A 19,845-nucleotide genomic window follows, 5' to 3' on the forward strand; every position below is an offset into this window, starting at 1 on the left:
GCACAGTGCAATTGCCCAGCCAGTCCCTGAGAAGCAGCTGCCAGCCTCCAGCCAATTCCTCCCATTTTTGTTGTTCAGCATGATGCCATATAGTTTGTAATATCCCTTTGATCAGGTGGGGTCAGCTGTCCTGGCTGTGCCCCCTCCCAACCTTTTGTGTCCCCTCCAACTCCTTGCTGGCAGGGCAGCATCACAAGCTGAGAAGTCCTTGCCTTAGTGTAAGCACTGTTCAGCAACAACATGTAAGTGTGTTATCATTATTCTCATCCTAAATCCGAGCACTGTACCAGCTACTAGGGAAAAAATTAGCACAAATGTATGACTTTGGCTACATACTTGGACTGGCTGATAGTTTTCAGTGCTGGAAGGAGCTATTAATGTGGACCAAGCTCAGCTAAGTGATTATCAGCTTCTCACATTGAGGTATGGTTGATCTCTACCAAATGCTAATTATTTCATCATGTTAGCAAATACTCATTTCTTGGCCAACACATTCATCACAATCTATTCCATATGTTGATTTAAGCTGCCCTGTAAGATTAATAGTGGATGACAACTGGATTGTTTAGGGTGTGACATACTTATCAAATTAGTTACAAGTATCCTCTCAATTGTTTATTTTCTCTACTGAGACAATTAAACCACTATTACAGCCAGTTTCCTTCTCTCTAACTCAGACTGGAAGTATTTTCTTCTCCTCATTTACCAGCCTCACGAGATTTCTTTCAAAATCTTGTCGGAATTTATTCTCCTTCCAGTTATTCATAATATCTTCCAGTATCCTTCTATGAAGCCAAATAATTACTTACTCCCCAACACTATCTACTTATTCTTCTTTAAACTTCTTTCCACGTGTACAGGCTTTAAACATGTGATTTCTGTTGTTCTTCATTTCTGTGTAAGTAAACTTTAGATAATAGTTCTTTCCTCAAACCTGATTTTGACAGGAAACATAAAACATTAATACACAGCTGAAAAGAAATATTTCTACTACAGAATAAGCATTTCTTACTGGTTTACCTGTCAACTGCAGGCAATTTAAATCTGCACAATTATATGGATTATTACTTAGAAATTGCCAGTGTTAGAGTTTGTCTCTGTCAGAACAAAGGAAATGTCCTAGGCAAGAGTAACAAAGCCAATTGACTCTCATATCTCCATCATGAACATTCACAATTTGCATTAATCATTATTTACATGTAATTAACTGAATGGAAAAATCCTGCCACCAGTAATATAAGCATGATATCCAGAAAAAAAATAAGTTTTAACATGCATATTAGGATGTAATATCAACATCATACAACAAGTTACAGACTTATTTATATATTTAAATTTTCATTGATACACAGCTTTTCAAAGGAAAATATCTTAGACATTTGAATATTTCTAAAATATCGAAAACAATTTGACCATTTTAAACTATGGATCTACCCAACAGACAAAACACACAGAAACATTTAAGAACGATTTGTAAGGTAAGTGCAACAAAGCAATTATTCATAGTCAGGAAATGTGTCTATTTAGATTAAGTGATCATAATATTATTTGTTTCCAACAAATACAATTCTCTGATCTTTAAACAATACATTATTTTGATTTTACAAGTTAGATGACTGATGTATTTTTGAATATCTGGATAAACATACAAGAGAAATCTTTGTGAATCAAGACTTTCCATGCCAAGTCTCAACTGTGAGGGATTTTTTATTATTAAGTATGAATTCCTGGAAAACATGGTTAATCACAGAAAAATTGGCAAAATTTTCACAGTATTTGCTCTAACAGGCACCACCGTAATGGGCTGCAGATCTATGAACAGGCCAAGAACAGAAGCTAAAACTAACACTGAAAAATACAATATGTTAAAAACTGGGAAGATATGGTTTTCTTTTTTTAAATTATAATAGATGGGATTGATTTCATCCATGATTTACATAATGAACAACTTAAGTAGCCTGATCTCATCATTTCTCAAAAACATTGTTTTGATAAATTATTCCTTTCTGAAATTTCATCCAGCAGTGAAATTTTGGTCATGTTTGAAAAACTGATTTATTCTCTTCCTATGCGCAAGAATTACTGCTTGGAAACATAACTGAGCTTTCAAACAACAGATCAGATATAAGTTACTATCGCTAGCACAGTTTTGCTCATTCCATGCTGGCCATAAGTCTTGAATAATCACTGATCCTCAAATTTCACAAAGCCTTAAAAGCCTATGTGCATAATGTTATGGGCTGCAAGAGTCTGCTGGTGGCATCAGAACAAAAAAACGTGAAAGTGGCTGCTCTGGGTCAACCAAGGATCCACCAAAACCACCACTGCAGCATTAGCCCAAAACTAACCCGTCAGTAATGGCATAAAAGTAGGACAAAGATATGTACTCCCTTTCACAAGAAGCCTCCAGCACACTTGAGGCCTGGCATGTCCATGGCCATATGGAGGCTCTCACTGTAGCAGGGCTTGGGAACAGGTTCCTGCTGAAGAATATTTGTCCTGATAGAACCCTTGTAAGTGGGAGCCTCAGCCTGTCTTTCCACCTCTCAGTAACTTCTTCAACACCTCATGATGCTAATTCTGCAAGTCTGGTTAGGGCCATGTAACTATGACATTTTGGCTCATAATTTTTCAGATGATAATAGATCAGGACAAACTTCTTTTGCACAAAAGGGAGAGATGACTTTGCATGAAACTCAAAGTGTATGAAATCCAGGCTTATCAAAAAAGCACGAGACATGCATTGAATGTGCAAGTCTCACAGGTACTGCCTGAGACATGAGAGACCAGAAACAAAAAAGGAAAAGATGAACTGCTATCTGAGATTAGACTAATAGAGAGTGGAAGAAAGAGTGGAGGTACAGCCCGCCATGACAGTGTTTTCATGCTAAAGTCAGGGTATTTATTATCTTATGCCCTGAATGCCAGGTCCATTCCTGAGATAACAGGTCATGAATTGCCTTCTTTTCCAATGCCCACCCACAGCATCATGTGGCCATCAAGATGCTGCCACTTAAAAGCTTGTAGCTCCATATTGTCTCATACAAAAATGTGTGCATCACTCTGTCTCTACTTTAAACGCGTTACAAACCATGCACATAGTGCCTGCATTTCAGTTATCCAAGGTTTACTGCTATAAAAAATAATTGCATATTTTTGCATGTGGTTTTCAAGTACCACAGTTTGGAAAGACAGGCCCAGGATGGTAGTTACAAAGCATGAAAGCATGTGGAGACATTAATTTCTGATAAAATGACTGGTTAATAATCGTGTTACAAACTGGCTACATCAGACAACACACTGAAGTAAGACTTCTATCACCTTTGGGAAAGAAAATAGAAAATTATTTCTCTGTGATTAAATGGGGTCAGAAAAGAGAAAGGCATCTGTTAATATTCTTTGCTGAGGCAAGGTTATTCAGCCAACTATTGTGCTAGTGCAAATGGTAACAGTTTGTTGCAGATGTGCAGTGGAATATAATGCAGCCAAATCCTCTGGGCTTTTTGAAGTAAGAAACTATGCACAGAAGATGCTGGCGGGATTAATAACTATTATAAAAGAGAATTTTAAGCACAGTGGCCCTTGCTTCAACCACCAAAATTGCAAATGTTCAGTTGTAAATGTTATTTTGAGAAGATTAAGATGTAGGTTGACTCAGAAAACAAAGTCCAAGTGGATAAGGGATTTCAGGCTTCTATATTGACATTTCAAGGCAGACAGATTTTTTTTTAGGTTCTAATCACTTATTATAATGATTTTAATTATAATTGTAGCCGAGAGACAGAGATAGAGGGACTACAAAATAGAGGAATTATTTTAGGATAGTATAAAAGAGACACAAATATCTCAGCTGTAAGAAAAGAGAAACCAGAGTATAGCAAAAAACTACATTCTACTTTCAGCTACATCAAGTATTCTGCAGATATTTTGCTGGCATTATATATCCTAGGTAAGTTTTCACTATTTTTTTTTTCAATAGTGCTCCACAAATTTCAGAAATTTTCTCTACAATCACCCTCAATATTCCAGAGAGGTTTACAGCTTCCCATCAGTCATACAGTCATATAAATTGCCCTTCCCTGGTAAAGCAATGTCCTCACTCGGACTAAAATGTCAGGTGCTCTAAATTACATAGCACCAAAGCACATGTTGCATCACTTTTTTTTCTATTAATAATGGAGAACCATATAATTACTTAAAAAGCCATGAATATTTTACCTGTGGCAACATTATTGCTTTCTAAGATAGTATAACAATTTTGATTAATTTACCATCTCTTCAAATTTGAACTCAAACTATACATATCAGAGAATGGCTGAAGCTGGAAAGGACTTAAAACTTAAAAAGAGAGATCATTTGGTCCAACATCTCCTGCTCAAGCAGGACCTTGCAGAGCCACTTGCTCCAGACTGTGTTCAGGTGGCTTTTGAACATATCCAAGGAGGAAGACTCCACAACTTCTTTGAGCAAACCTGTGCCAGCACTTGGTTGCCTCACAGTGAAAAAAGTGTTTCCTGATATTCAGAAGGAACCTCCTGTGTTTCAGTTCACACCCATTGCCTTGTTTCCACTCTCCCTTCAGGTATTTACACATAATATTATGTTTCCCCTGACCCTTTTTCTCTCCAGGCTGAGCAGCTTTTCCTCCCTCTCAGCTTTTCCTCACATCAGAGATGCTCCAGTCCCTCTAATCATTTTCACAGAACTCTTCACTGACCTCTCCAGTATGTCCATGTCTCTCTGGTACTGGGGAGCCCAGAGGTGGACACAGCACTCCAGCTGTGGCCTCAGCAATGCTAAGGAGTAGGGAAAGATCTCCTTCAACCCACTGGCAACATTTCTCCTCCTGCAGCATAGAACACCATTAACTTTCTAGGCTGTAATGGCACATTGCTGGCTCAAATACATAAATATATTGAGATTTCTTATTTAAAGATTAGAAAAATATATCCCATTCACTTAGATTACCTATTAAATACAAAATGGTATCATCACCAAACATCAAAATTATCAGTCTAGATTATTTACATCAATTTATTTTATACAGATTGAAAGATAGCTTGTGGAATTGCAAGAGTGAATTAAAGCATTAATGAGTAAATAAAAGAGACATAGAGAGTGGAAACCTCTGTTTATTGAAGAAAAATAAAGTACAAACATGGGCAGCAGAAGTAAACCAGGGAAGTGGGGAGGAATATAGCTAAATGGAGAAAGGTGTCAAAAACTGAAGGAAGAAGAAAGCATGCTGGGGAACCAGAGGTATTCTGGAAAGAGTTTTGAAAAGTGTTAAAAGCCTAGTAGTCATTAGATACAACCAAAACCACGACAGAAGGAATGACATGTTGACATTTAGGTGAATTTATATTAAGTGATGATTTTTATAATCACCCACCAAATGAAGTACTTAATAATTTAATATAATGTTTTGAAAATTAAACATTGTAATTATTTTATGGAGGGCAGAAAACTCACATCATTATGCATGTCTGATAAGCTCAGCAACTTCAAAAATGGAGGTTTGAGTGAAGCTACAACAATTTAATGAATATTTGAAGTGATTTTCAATATGCACTGTGCCAACACCTGTGTAAGAGTGTATCTATCTTTGTTAAAGCATCTTGAGTGGAGAGCTTCTCCCTCAAACAAGAATATCAAATTTTATTTCAATACAGACTGAAAAATTATGCAGGATTTGAATGGAATATTATGAAATAGTATGAATTTTCTTTTTCCTCCAGGGACTTAAGAAAACATATCAAATTTTTTTGTGGTTATGTTAGAAAGCTAAATAAAAAAATTTTAAAAATACCCAGAAGTAGAAATGTCCCAACAAAAATGCACACTGTGAACAACAGCTATGTCTCCTCTCCAAACTGCATTATTCCATTGAAAATCATTTATTGTAGTGACCAAGAAATGGAGTTCTAGGGTTATTTAGTAGCCACATCTTGACATGTAGAAAAATAGCTGTATATCAAATATCACAATTATACACAACACAATAGCAATACAGTCATGCAAAACAAAACACAATCCATTAACCACAATTTGAATATTTTCATATGCTTCTGCAATTCCTGTTTTCAGCCAGTACTGGAAGCTCCAAAATCCTGGAAGAAAGTTTGTTCTTATGGCATGATATTGAGAGATTTTACATCCCTTTTTAGTGGTAAGATAAATTAAATCATGGTCAATAATTTTTGCAATGATATAGAAAGCTAAATATTCTTGAGATCATGGTTAGGATCCTAGAGCTGTGGGTTAATATCCAGACTGTATGCAAAGACATACTGTGCTAACATTATTCCAAACTTATATGTAATTCACAGATAGCTTCAACACAAAAAAACTCTATCCTTCTATTCCATCCCTGGATTTTGGCCTTGCAAAAATAGGGTATTAAATACCTGAAAGTAAATTGTGTATATTTTCACTGATACTGAGCAATTCCAAGAATAGTGCAAAACCTTTTTTTTTTGCCAAACTGTTTCAAACTCCCATTTAACTCCCATTTCTAGAACAGTCAGGGAGGGTTCCTTGCAGAGTGTTCAGCACATCTGAACACTCAGTTATTTGTCTCATTTTGGGCTGATTTGTGTAACTGCAACATAGACAGAAGTATTTCTTAAATTAGGACACTGCTTCTGAGAAAAACAAGAGAATATGATTTTATGGGACTAATTGCAATCTAGCATTTTATTATCTTAATTTTAGTGTGGAGAAGTATAAGACTACAAAAATCTCCTACCATGCTCTGCAGTACCATTACTTTGGTCAGAAAAGACTAACTTTACGATGAGCATTTTCACAAGCCCCTGAGGGATTTAGAACAGCAAATTCAACTAGAAATCAGTAAGGCATTTTGAAAAAAGCTGAAGAAATCTTTGAACACACTCATCCCTCTGAAAAACACTCTGCAGTAGCAAATGTTCAAAAGTGCTCAGCACTCCGTAGGGCATGATAATAACAAAACTGTTATGGAACAAACATTTGAAAGCCTGAACAACAGCAGCTGTGTATTAAAAGAAGCACCAATAGCAAAAGATTAAAATTATTCTAGCTGCAAGCATCTTCTGAAGTTAGGAAATACCAGCAAGCCTGGAAGCACAAAAACATTTTTAGTTCTGTGCATGTACACATACATTTTAGTATTAACATTACATCTAAACACATTACTATTATCCCAATCTCTCTAATGTGGGGATGTTAGCTTTTGGGGATAACACAGTAAGCTTGACATATAACATGATATATACCAAACTTAATCAGAAAAATCTAAGCACATACAAAATCTAAGTTTCCATATCTTAGCTAAATGTGTTGAGTGGTAGAAAAATTAAAGCAGAATAATAAATGTTGGCTCCTGAAGTACAGTAACTCAGACAAAATTGTGTCTACATTTTAACATTATATACACAATTAGATACTCAATTTCCTGGTATTTTTCCATCAAAATAAAGCTAGACTGTAATAAACACTGTGTGAAGCCTAAAGCAAGGAAGATCTAGATCTGATTTTTATTATCATTATTTTTTATAAATCTGGCAGAAGAACACTCCAAAACTTCCAAACTAGACTGAGTACTTCTTGGATTTATTTTCAGAAGTGTAAGATCACCATAAGTACATTTTACCTCCTTTTTAATAGGAAAATATCTTTGGTAGCAAAGATGAGATTATGGAGCTTGTTTAGTATTAACTTTTACCAAGCATAAACAATGTTTCTCTGAGTTACTACTGACTCATATGGCTAATGGCAGTAACAATTATCACTTCATTTTCTTTGAAATGGCTTAGGCTTGAAACCCTCCACACTTGACCTTTGTGACAACTCATGACTGTAAACAATCAGCAAGTGCTTGCTTTCCAAATCTCACACCTGAGGTAGCATGGTGACATCACTGCCCTTCAACAGGCCTTTAAAATGAGCTTTTTAATTTTAACTTTGGCTCAGATGAACGCCGTATTCACGTGACCACTACTGTAATAAGACAACTTCAGTCAACACAGTTTGAAGACCACAAGCAGCATATTTAAAAGAAAGCTACTTCTTACTAGCAGAATGTAAATAAAACTGAAGATTCAAGTATTTTTATCTGAAGCAGGAAATTGCTGTGCTTAATACAGGATTTGGAAAGTCTGACTGTATCACAACTGGGTTTCATGCAATCTCTTTTTGGACACACAATTATACCTATTCAAGACAAATGAAACTGCTGACAGGAATCAAGGAAGTAAATTACCAGCTATTATTTTGCTCAGTCACAATGCATTGCATTAGCTCATTTTTTAGAGCTTAATAGAGAATATGAATTTCTAATCTTCTCAAATTAGCCTGCCAGATCATTGCATTGAAGTGTTCCTTCACTAATAATACTTGATTTTTGCTGCTGCTAGGTTTTAAGTAAATACCATGAAAACCAAAGGTTTTCATATAGAAATACATCAGAGTTTTCACATGAATACCTAAATGAGACACAGTGTTTTAGCAAACATTAAAAACTCTAAATCAGCACCTTTAAATATGTTCCTTTTGGGATTGGGTGTCAGGTAAAAGTTTGACAATCACACTGAGTCAAAAATCATGAGCCAGTTGCAAGTAAAATTTAAACCACTGGATTTTAATGGAACAATTAATTTCCAGTGCTTTTCATTTAATTTTGGTGTTGAAACATTCAAAGTGTCCATTTTCTCCAACTTTGCCTGCAGCTATAAAGTTCTGGAAAAAAAGCTAAAACATTAAAAGTATTATTATGTGGTGGTTCCAGCAGCTGAGCTTTAAGAAATCAGGAAACTAGTGACAAAAATTACACAAGAAAGCAATACAAGGAACTACCATTAGTGTTCTCATTACTACTTTATTCTCTAAATTGATTTAGGAAGTAATAAGGTAAAGCCTTTTCATAACAATTCCTACAAGTGATACACTGTGACTTTCAGAGTTCAAAGAGTTCTGCTGAAGGAAGTACCTGAGCTTCTTCACAGTGCCCAAAAGTGACAAATATTTTTACAGATTTCAGGGCATTTGTTCCTTTCCTTTGGCAGCTGAAGCATTGCCATGCAGACAGCATTAGAGTTTCCCTCTCTAAAAAAGTGTCTTTCCAAAATCAGTCATTTTTGATTGAGGGAGAAGACAAAAGTTCACACATCACACTGTTCTCAGTAAGAAAGCCTTCCTTACTCTTTCATCTGATATTGTCTTGGAATGAGACAATTAGAAAAAATACTCATTTTTGTACAAGTGGTACAAAAGGTAAACATACCAATTCAATTGCTAGTGAGCTGACATGAAGCCTCTACCAGTTCTAGAGGATTTACACAGCTAATTGTCCAGCTAGATGAAATTTTGGTTCACACAGAAAAATAAAACTCCTATCAATAAATCCACACCCTTCTTTAATAGCCCTGAAAGATGATACAGAGATGCTGACTTGAACGACTTTCTGAAAAAGAATAATAATTTTTGAGTGGTTGTTTTGAAACATGTTGTTCCCAGCTTTGAAGTGCTCACACTGATGCAGGCAGTTAGAACTCCAAGTCCAGCAACACTATTTAAACTCTTATTCTATACTCAGTGGCTGTGGAAAGTGTATTTTTTTTTTTAATAATTTCTTCTAGGACAATATTCACTGAACTAGAGAGAGGTTCTTAAATTGCTCAATGAAGAGAGAAGGACTTTAGTAATATTCTGGTTCCATTTTACATTCACTTTTAAGTTCTGAGATCCCATTACTTTGTGGAACAAGTAATAATTACAAAACAGATAGATTTGCTTCTCGTTTAAACCCACCAAGCAATTAAATTTTGCTGGCTTCTGACTTTTAGCAATAACCATCGAGAAGTTCACACTCATCAATGCTATGAGAGATAAATCACAAATCATCTATAAAACACCACCAGCCTATTCCAGATAAGTATCTTATCCAAAGAGCTAGGAGTTGAATGCTTTATAAGCTTGAGTCACAGTCTGAGATACTGTAAACCTATGACACTGTAATACAAGGGGGAGAATGTTCTCTTTCAAAGAAATGGAATTTCTTTTATCTCACTGAAAAAAAATAATTCAGATGTTTGGAAGAAAACTAAGAGAAAAGTAAAATATTATTTCACAACATACTCCACCCAAAAATCATTATTCTGGAAAAGACGTATGAATCAACTTCTTTTTAGAGCTTGAAATTTTAAGAACAATTACTCCTTTAATTAAAAAACTCCAGTTGAAAGAAATATTCAGCATGTTATACAACCTTTCTCAAAACACTTTTCTGGTTTTTGGGTCATCTCTGAGTTCTGCAGAAATAATAAATCCTCTTCTCTTTTTCCTTGCCACAGCTGCAAGAAAAAAATGAACTTTATCTCCCAGGATTTTTCCATTTATATGTCTAGGGCTCATGATCCACTGGCTTCCTCTGTTCTCAAAAAAGGAATTATTGCAGCCTACGCTCAAGCTGGCACTGGATTGCAGACACGATTAACAAAGTCTGGTGGCAGAATAACCACATGCTGAGTTCTGGGAATTATAGCTGATAGCATCTATTCATCCCAACGAGAACACATATAGAATCACCTTCAATGACTATGAAAAACTGATTCTGACCTTACATCAGAATGTCAGTAATTTGTATTATCACACTGACACAGTCTGTCAAGATCTTGAAACAACTTCCGTTTGCTTCAGGACTCACCTCCATTTTTTCTGCTGCAGTACTTTCTTTTAGCTAGAAACCTTCCACCAGTTATTCCAGTTGCCTAACCAGAGCAATGACCTGAAGCCTGACACAGGACTTGCTCAGTAGATATTTTTCATCTGTCAAGTTTCTATGGCCCAGAAATTTCTTCAGCCATCAATTCTCAAATACATCTTTTTTCCCTGTTGTAAATACACTCAAATAGTCCTATTCACATTCACTCTTACTGCTATATGGCAGAGTTGCAAACTGATTTTCAGTGCATCTCCCCTGCACAATGTTGTGTAATGCTTAAAATTATCCTCTATGTTTTACCAAATTATGTTTTTTCTTTGCAAACCTTAACAGAAGTTTTTCCTTCTAGTTCAGATATTATAAGGAACAGATGGTAAATGAGGAGGTACCAAAATAATCTGGTCCATAAATTTAGGGCAAAAATAAAAAGCTGGAATTTCACCATCTTTTTGGTAGCTTATAAAGAGCTCTGTTTTAGAAACACTTTAGACATTTGTCATGTCAAGTAGTAGATAAATGTAGGAACTTTGTCAGTATTGAAGATACTATAGTATTAAAGATAGATGCAATCTAGCTTCAGGGCAGCTATGCTGGATCTGATCAAAGCTGCTTGGCACTTGCCTCTAGTCAACAGCTAACGTTTCATTGTGCAACATTAAAAGCAATGAATTAAGCAAAAAAGTTTGACAGTTTTTATAGTATTCTTTCTACTGTGCTGAACATTTTTATAAGTACAGTTGGCAAGCCATTCAAAATGCTCACATTTATATCTGACAGAGAAACAGAATAATTGAAGAGTTGCCTGCCGTTTCCATCAGGAGTTCACTGTAAGGAATGCCACAGTGTTAACATGGGATATTGATGTCCCTGGAAATCCCTGTGATCTTATGCTCTATGATAGTTCAAGCACCTGTGCTGGAGTTGCAAGTCATGCCCCTTGTTTGCAATTTTTTAAGTTTTCAATAAATCTGACATGCTGTAAAGCACCTGCTTTGGTGTCCTACCGCTGCTGCTCTTTGCAAATAGATACCTCTGACTTGGTACCAGGTTTGCAGGAATCATCACCCTTATGTGTAGGATCAGCTAAGAATGCCAAAGAATGCTCACAAGGAAACCAATTACAGGCTTAAAATGGACAAATATATGAGCAGCCAAGCCAATCAAGTTCTGTAAGAAGAATAGTCTCAAAACATGATCTAAACGTTTGCTATTGTGTCTGCAATATTTCTACAGAGTAAACAGATGTGCACAAGATAAGACTGAAGTGTCAAACATGAAGGCACTGCATAAGGCTGTATAAACTCAGCCTCATTTGAACTCCAACAGCCTTCTACCTAATTCACTCTGTATAAAGACACCCAAACTGAAAAACTCTCACATTAAATGGCAAAGATGATGTAAGATACTAATTCAGTGGAGGACACTTTAAAACAAACTTTTTGGGGCCCCTTCAAAATCTAAACAGTGCTAGTTTAGACACACAAAATAAATATGTTTAAGATAGAGGACTTATTGCACAAAGGGGCCCTGCATTGTGTTCATCATAATCAATACTGCTTCTGTGTTTGATCATATGGAGTAGAATGTTATACTGACACAGGGAGAGTACTGAGATACCTCCACGATATTGCATTGCTTTTTACATGTTACTACTCATTTTAGACTAATTTATTCTTAAGACTGTGCTCAGAAAATTATTTAAACCTACTCCTTTTAATGGGTACAGTATCATGTAAAATCAATGCAGAGTGGGGATGCCCTGATCATCATGAGCAATTCTTGCTTTCTATTGCTCTTTTCCTTTTCGGGTTTACACTCCTTTACTGAACACTATCTGCAGTAATTTTTGTAGTTCTTCAGAATAAACCAGGAATTCAAAGTGCTCAAGGGGAAGTTCTTTGCATTCACCTCTGAGGTACAAAGCAAAATGTACTACAGGAATCAATGGTGCCTAAACTTTCCAATCTGAGATAAAATTATAACAAATTATCTCAGAAAGCTCTAAAAATACAACAACAACAACAACAGCAACAACAACAAAAAGGACAAAATCAAGCAACGATTAAAAAAAATAGCAGCAGATCTTTTCTTCTATTCCTCTTCTTCTGCGGTTCACGAGAGGTAAAGATGCAGACATATCTAGAGCCTTTCTGTGAAGGACTTTGACAGCACAGCCTTAAAAATCAGTGCAGTTGTCTCCAGCCTAGCCCTAACACTGGTGATCACACAAGTGAGAGCAGCTGGGGAGATTGTTTCTTCACATATTCCCTCCTGGCACTCCCCCTTCACTCCTGTAGCCGTCTGGTGCAAGTTAATTAAATTAAATCTGGCCTGCAGCAGAATACTGGAAACTGCTGCATTTAGGCATGGAGCAGTGTGTCCTTCCAGAGTCACTGTGAGCCTCTCTGTAATAACTAGACAGGCATAAACCCCACAAGAGGATTAGTCCCCCAAGTTAGCACTCTGGATCTATGCACCCATAGAGCAAATCACAGTCCTTCATCCCAAACACAGAACCTCATGACCTGAAAACATTATATCTGCACAGCACCATGCCAGATCTAATAAATCCTGTGTCTCAGCAGGGACCATTAACTCCTGCACAGCATTATGCTGACACTTTTAAACTCTCCATTTCTTGAGCTACTTTATGCAGCACTGTCTTGGGAGTCTCTGAACTACACATCACTGTAGAATTGCACACTGTTTTTCTGATTTTGAAAGGCATTGGAAACCAGTCAGTGAATCAACATTTGTGGATAGGTTTTACCTTCTACCATTGACTAGCAAAGCCATTAATCAGGACCCATACAATTGTACCTTCATGATTTTTTTCTGCCTAAAGAACCAAAGAACGGGAAGAAGCCATAGCTCTATTTCACAGATTCTTCCCTCTCTCCTCTTTCCTGGGCTCTTTACCCCTCCACATTTTCCCTCTCTGGCTGTAGGATAGAAGTAAACAACTTCTGCTGAATTTAGCCTGGAACCATGAGGTTCCTTTCTTAGGCTACCTTAGGCTGCCACTGGCTATCAAGCAGGCAGGCCACAGAGTATTCAAAATGATTCTCCAGAATAAGAAAGGGTAGAAACAGGACATCACAATCACACATGCTATGAAGGGTAGAGACAGGACATGACAATCACAACAGCAGTGTAATGAGCTCCTGTGTTAACAGTCAAGCAGCTGCAATTAGCTGGTGTACACTGCTGGCCTACTGCAAGTGGGAGTGTGATATATACTTAGATAATTTGAATTGGTACTGTAAAAGGAGTTTGCACATGATTACTGGATCTGATGGTCACCAACACAAACAATCATTGCCATCAGTGACACCAAGACTGGAGGAAGCCTGGGCTGCCATGATCACACACTGCTGGAGCTGGAAATCCTCAACAATGTGGGTCAGGCAAAGAGAAAAGTGAATTTTAGGATAACAAAATTCCAGCTGGTCAAGGAATAAATCAGTAGGACCTCCTGGTCCTATTTCTATTAGTCAATAATAGAAACCCCTGGAAACTTCCCTCAGGGTCAAAGGAGTAGAACAGAACTGGTAGAACTTTAAGGATGGTTTCCATAGAGTGCAAGAGCTCACAATTCCCAGGTGTAAGAAATCAGAAAAGGAAGGCAAGAGAGCAGCAGGCTGAGTTGAGACCTGCTTATCAAACTAAAGGCATGAAGGAAATGCACAGGCAATGGAAGCAGGGCCAGGTATTCTGGTAAGAATACAGGGACGCTGCCTGGTTGCATGGAGATGGAGTCAGGATGGCCTAAGTGCAGGTGGAGTTAAACTTGGCAAGGGACCAAAAGAATAAGAGGAAGGGCTTCTACAGGTGTGTCAGACAGAAAAGGAAGGTCAAAGAAGGTGTACCCCTTGATGAGCAAAACTGACAAAACAAGTAACAGATGAGGAGAACACTGAGGCACTTGACAACTTTTGTGCCTCAGTCTTCACCAGCAACCTCTCTTTCCACACCACTTGAGTGAACAGACGGGAAGACTGGGAGAGCAAAATCCATCCAAGAGATCAGGTTCATGACCACCCAAGGAACCTGAATGTGCATAAGCCTATGGAGCCTGAGGAGATGCATCCCAGAGTCCTGAGGGAATTGGCTGATGCAGCTGCCAAGTCCCTGTCCATATCTTTGAATAATCATGGCAATCAGGTGAAGTAGCAGGTCACTGAAAAAAGGGAAACGCTGTATCAATTTTTAAAAAGTTTAGGAGGGAGAGCTCTGGAAAATACAGACCTATCAGCTTTACTTCTGTGCCTGAGGATATCATGGAACAGTCAGGATGTGGCCCTTGTATCAATACTGTGAATACAAATACTATCTGTATAGATTAATAGGTTTATTATTTAAGAGACTTCTGTGCAAGGAAAGCCTTACTGAACCTTTTAAAAATGAGGAAAGCTGATGCTTTCTAATCATGCCACACCTGAAGCAGATGGCTCTCCAGACCTGTCATACCCAGGCTTGTGCTTTGGCAGAGGATATGCAAAAACTGTGGATATGCAAAGACTGATTGATCCTAAGGGAGAAACATATAATCTCAGACAGGTGAGTGTTTGCTGGTTTCTCTGCTGTGACTGAAATGGCTGACACTGTAATGTACAAAAATAGGTCTTTGGTCAAGAATCAGAAATGAGTATGTATATGGCTTTTCCTCCTTCAAGTGGATTGTAGTTTCAGAATGAGCAAAAGACAAAAACCAAGAGGAGTTCCTTCACAAGGGTATGCACAATAAAATCCATCAAGTACCTTTTATGGACAAATTCAATCTGTGCACTTGGATCAGCCACAGCTCTTTTCAGTATTTCCATGTGGATTAGCAGCTGGCTCTCCTTCAGTATTTTTAAACAACCCTGAATTGCATAATTGCCATGGGACCATTCTAACTCATACTCTGGTCATTTACGAGGATTTACACTCTGGTACACTCAGTTATTCATTAAAACCAGATAACTCCCACAGGAGACACAGCATCACTCAATATTCATGCTACTTCTGAAATATGGTATACTTAAAGAAACACACATGTTTAAAGTACTTATCTGGTCTAAGATATAATAATGGCAATAAATAAATTGGGCATATTATCTTTTAATGATTGGGAAAACTATGTTAATGTCTTCCCAAGAAAATAGTTCCTACTACTTTAATTAAAAAAGGAGGATTGAGGGATAATTTATATTGAGAAGGAAGGGAAAAATGCACTTGAGTTGGCTTTTCTGCACTGCCAGTAATTCCCTCGAAAGCCTTTAAAAATAAGTTGAAAATGTATCCTGCCAATATGATAAAATAATACATAAATTTCCACAGGCTGAATCATCCTGATAAAGTTTGTAGAAATAAAGCCTTGTACTCAGTATATATAGTCCATTACAAGGTGCTTTGGGCAGTGGTACTGAAGAGGAAAACTAAAACAGAAATCAAATTACATCAATGCTTTTCCACAAAAGTATTTTGCTAATGTCATGAAAGGTACCCTCTAAAGGTCACTTTAGACAGATTTAATTTCTAGTTTATGCATTTTTAAATTCTGTTTCACTCAAAGAGACTGAAGTCTCTTAAAAGCTTTAAAATGTAACCCATCAGTTAAAAAAGCAAACCAAAACCACACTTCACTACAGCAGCACTCCAAGGACATTTAGGCCAGTTATATCTATCTAAGCTAAGTTGCAGGTTTCAGTATAAGTAATGCATTATTTCACTGCATTCACACAAAGCCACAAATTTTAATAATTGTGGTTGTAACCCACAGTAATATTTACCCAGACAAAAACGAGCAAAAAAGTTTTGTAGGAGCACAGTGACACAGTAACAAGCTGCCTCAACTCCCATGCAAGAGCCACCATCCCATTTTCAAGGAAAATACAAGCCCAAATGCTGAATAGTTACTTAAATTACCTAAATCTCAAAAGGGTTATTTTCAATAAGAGTTGATATTTTTTCAGGGCATTTAATTCCTTAACTGCTTGCTTTAACTGATCTGATTTCAAACATGGAGGAAAAAGAGGAGGATGAGTCAACTCACCAGTCATATCTTGTTCACAGAGCTTTAAGAGCCATCTCAACCTGCAAGCAAGGTGATGCAAAGAGGAGGTATTCCTGCAAAATCTGCATGTTGGTCCCTGATGGATAGTATGTGGTTTCAGAATTGAACATAAGTGCTACTCAAACTGACGTTCAAGTTTATGTGGCTTATAAAAACTATTTCTAACTACTTTTCAAATATGAGTCTGATTGGATTGCATTTTCCCTTTGGAAAATAATTAAGGAATGGATTGCTCCCAACAATGTAATAGAAAAATAATAGCAATTGCTTAAAAGTCTCCGTAAGTTTATACTTGAACTCACTTTAATGAACATGAATCAAATGCATGCACAATACAGTTATTTGCTCTCTTAGCTCAAAAAAAACTCACAGGAAATATCCATATAAGTTTTTGTTTCTAAGAAGAAAGATTGTAGAAAATATGATATTTTAATGCAGAAAAGAAAAATCAGAGTTTCTTGCTTTGAGTTACTTCATAGTATGCTGTCACCTGAGAGGCATATTGCCTAAATTTTATAGCAAATCTAAGAAGCATCAGGTATAGAAGTGCTCCAATACAGGCACATGCATGCATGTACATCTCATGGTCAATGAATGTAAATGTCATGAAAATGTAACTGCAGATTTGTTGTGAGTTTTTATATTTTCCACTTTGAAACAAATAAAACCATCATTTTTCCTATCATTGGTCAATCATCATATCTGAAAAAAGCATGAAGAGGGACACAACTAAGACCAAAAAAGGGAAAATATTTAATGTCTGAGGATTGTGAGAGTAATGGCTAATCCTGGTTTTCTCACAATTGACCTGATTTGAGCAGGAGGCTGGACTAGATGACTTTCTGGGGTCCTTTCCAACCTGAAACTACTTATGATTCAATTTTCACTTTTTTTATTGATACCAAACAGAGATGAAAACATTTCTGCTCTTCCTAGAAGCCAGTACAAACTTAATTGACTAGTGATGATATAACTCTAGATCCTGCCTATGTGCCTTAATTAAAATACATAGTCTAGTTGCAGGCACCCTCACTGAAATGAGCAGTATTATGTGTTTCATTTTGTTCAAGGTCTAGATTTCCTTTACAATTAGTTTTCACTGGCTGCAGTGCCTTCTGAATGTGATCAGCTAAAGGGTAGAAAAAGACTCACATTTTATACTCACAGCACAACATTCTCTGTACGAAGCAGATGTTGACAATCCAGACAAGCAGAATCTGCAGCTGACAAAGGCCTGTTTCCTGAACAAATGTACTAACAAGCATGCCAGGCTCTGAGGGTTAAGCCACACTATAAAACAGTTCTTGTTTCCTGGAAAGCCTCCAGACTACACTGGACTACTATTTTGTCCCTTCTTGCTCCCACTTATTAGGTTCTTCACAAAATGTGCAGAATGGCCATCAAATAAAATACTCACTAAAATATTTTCTCATTACTATTGCTTTCCCAACCTGCACTGTGTAAATAAGTGGTTTTGGTGGAGTTTACTTCTTGTAAACTGATGCTGAAGTGGGTTTTCCTTCTCTCCTTCAAAAGCTTTGAGTCATGCTTTGTAAATGAAAATTACGGGTTATATTTTCAGACAAGCTAAGGCCAAGTCTTCTTGGCCAGAGTGGCATGCACAAAATACATCAAGGAGGAAAGCCTGCTTGGTGATACCAGGGTTCTAGCAGGCCAATGGAGCCACACTTAATGCATCTTCTATCTGTCTGGTGATCACAAACAAGGGCAGATTTGGTCCAATGCAACTGCAAAATGAACAGAGACCTGCAGAAGGCAATGACAGAGTATTTGTTGTATATTCTGTATACTACAGTCTTAAGATACTGATAAGTATTGTAAATCCTAGTTTTAGTATTACACTGATAAATAATATTCCAATGTCCTAAAGATCCATACAATACTAAAAAAAGTAAGATCTGTTTGTAAATCTTGTAATCTTTCCCTAAGCCATGATGCTTTCTGTTTGCTACCATCCCTGTTCAGATCATGCCTCAACCTATAAGAGAATCTTTTCTAAATAGGATCATTTTATTTTATGTCTAACTTGACACACACATTTATGTAATGACTTAACAATGGAATGAAATCCTTAATTTACTAAAAATGTCTAAAAATCAAACTGGGCTTTTCTTTAAGATGTGAAAAGTCACAGCAACTCCAAAATGCAGTTCTGCATTTCTATAGTTCTGCTGATCTTTCAAGGTTTTCTTAGACTGCCATACTGCATTAACTTAAAGTAGAGGTACACTGTGCTATGGATCTTTTAGATCCTATGCATGATTTTGAATTTAGAAGTGTACAGCATTCAAATAATAACCAATAAATTAAAAAATCAGCACTTTGAACCAAGCTTTTATCCTGGTTAAGGCTAAACTTGGAAATGCATGAAACAACAGCTGGCATTACATTCAAAACATTTCACATACTTTGCATATAACTTCAACAGCAATAAAATAGGCCAAATGAAGGTATTTCAGCACTATAGCAACTTCAGTAAAGATTTGTTTTGCTCCTATTCCCTACAACCAGTCCAGCTTTTCTCTCATTTGGAGTAGAAGATACCAGAAATTCTGCAAAGCCCAAACAGGAAGAACAGTGTTCTTTCAGCATAAACCCAGAGCATGTTCTGCCATTCAGACAGAATCATTTAGACTGGTCCTCAGTCCAAACATCTGTCTCAGTAGGATCAAGACCATTCAGTCCAGATTGTTCAAGGGTTTGTCAAGTCAGGTCTTGGAAACTTCCAAGGATGGTGCCTACAGAGTCCCCTGGATTAATCCAGCTGAGTGCTTGACAATGCTCATGGAGGAGGCAACAGTTCTTGCTGTTCCTAGGCCAGCCTTTGCCACTTCAGGTATCTGTTCTTGTGGCAACACAGCATGACCAAGAGGAGGCAGAAAATATGGTGGTTATGTTTACTGAGACCCACATAGAGAATGTCCCAGCCTTGACTCAAAGGGCAGATGGTGTTGTTTGTTTGGCTTTGAGACAGACTACAAGTGCAGTGTATAAATTGAGATCTCAAAAGAGTCCTGGCTTACAAACTTTTCAACATTGGGTACTACAAGGTTGATGCATAAAA

General features: G+C 37.0%; 1 protein-coding gene and 1 long non-coding RNA gene across 3 annotated transcripts in view; one reads left to right on the top strand and one right to left on the bottom strand.

Annotated features, from left to right (window-relative positions):
- RSPO2 (R-spondin 2) overlaps positions 1-19,845 on the bottom strand; it is a 100,712-nt gene that overhangs the window by 14,024 nt on the left and 66,843 nt on the right. The window lies entirely within an intron of this gene.
- Positions 13,871-16,976, top strand: LOC146442332 (uncharacterized). Its single transcript, XR_014849580.1, has 3 exons — positions 13,871-14,104; positions 15,150-15,262; positions 16,760-16,976. It is a non-coding gene; the product is annotated as an uncharacterized LOC146442332 (long non-coding RNA).

This window comes from Lichenostomus cassidix, chromosome 2 (genome assembly GCF_008360975.1).
Source record: "Lichenostomus cassidix isolate B80296 chromosome 2, HeHo_3.0, whole genome shotgun sequence".
NCBI classification, from domain to species: domain Eukaryota; kingdom Metazoa; phylum Chordata; class Aves; order Passeriformes; family Meliphagidae; genus Lichenostomus; species Lichenostomus cassidix.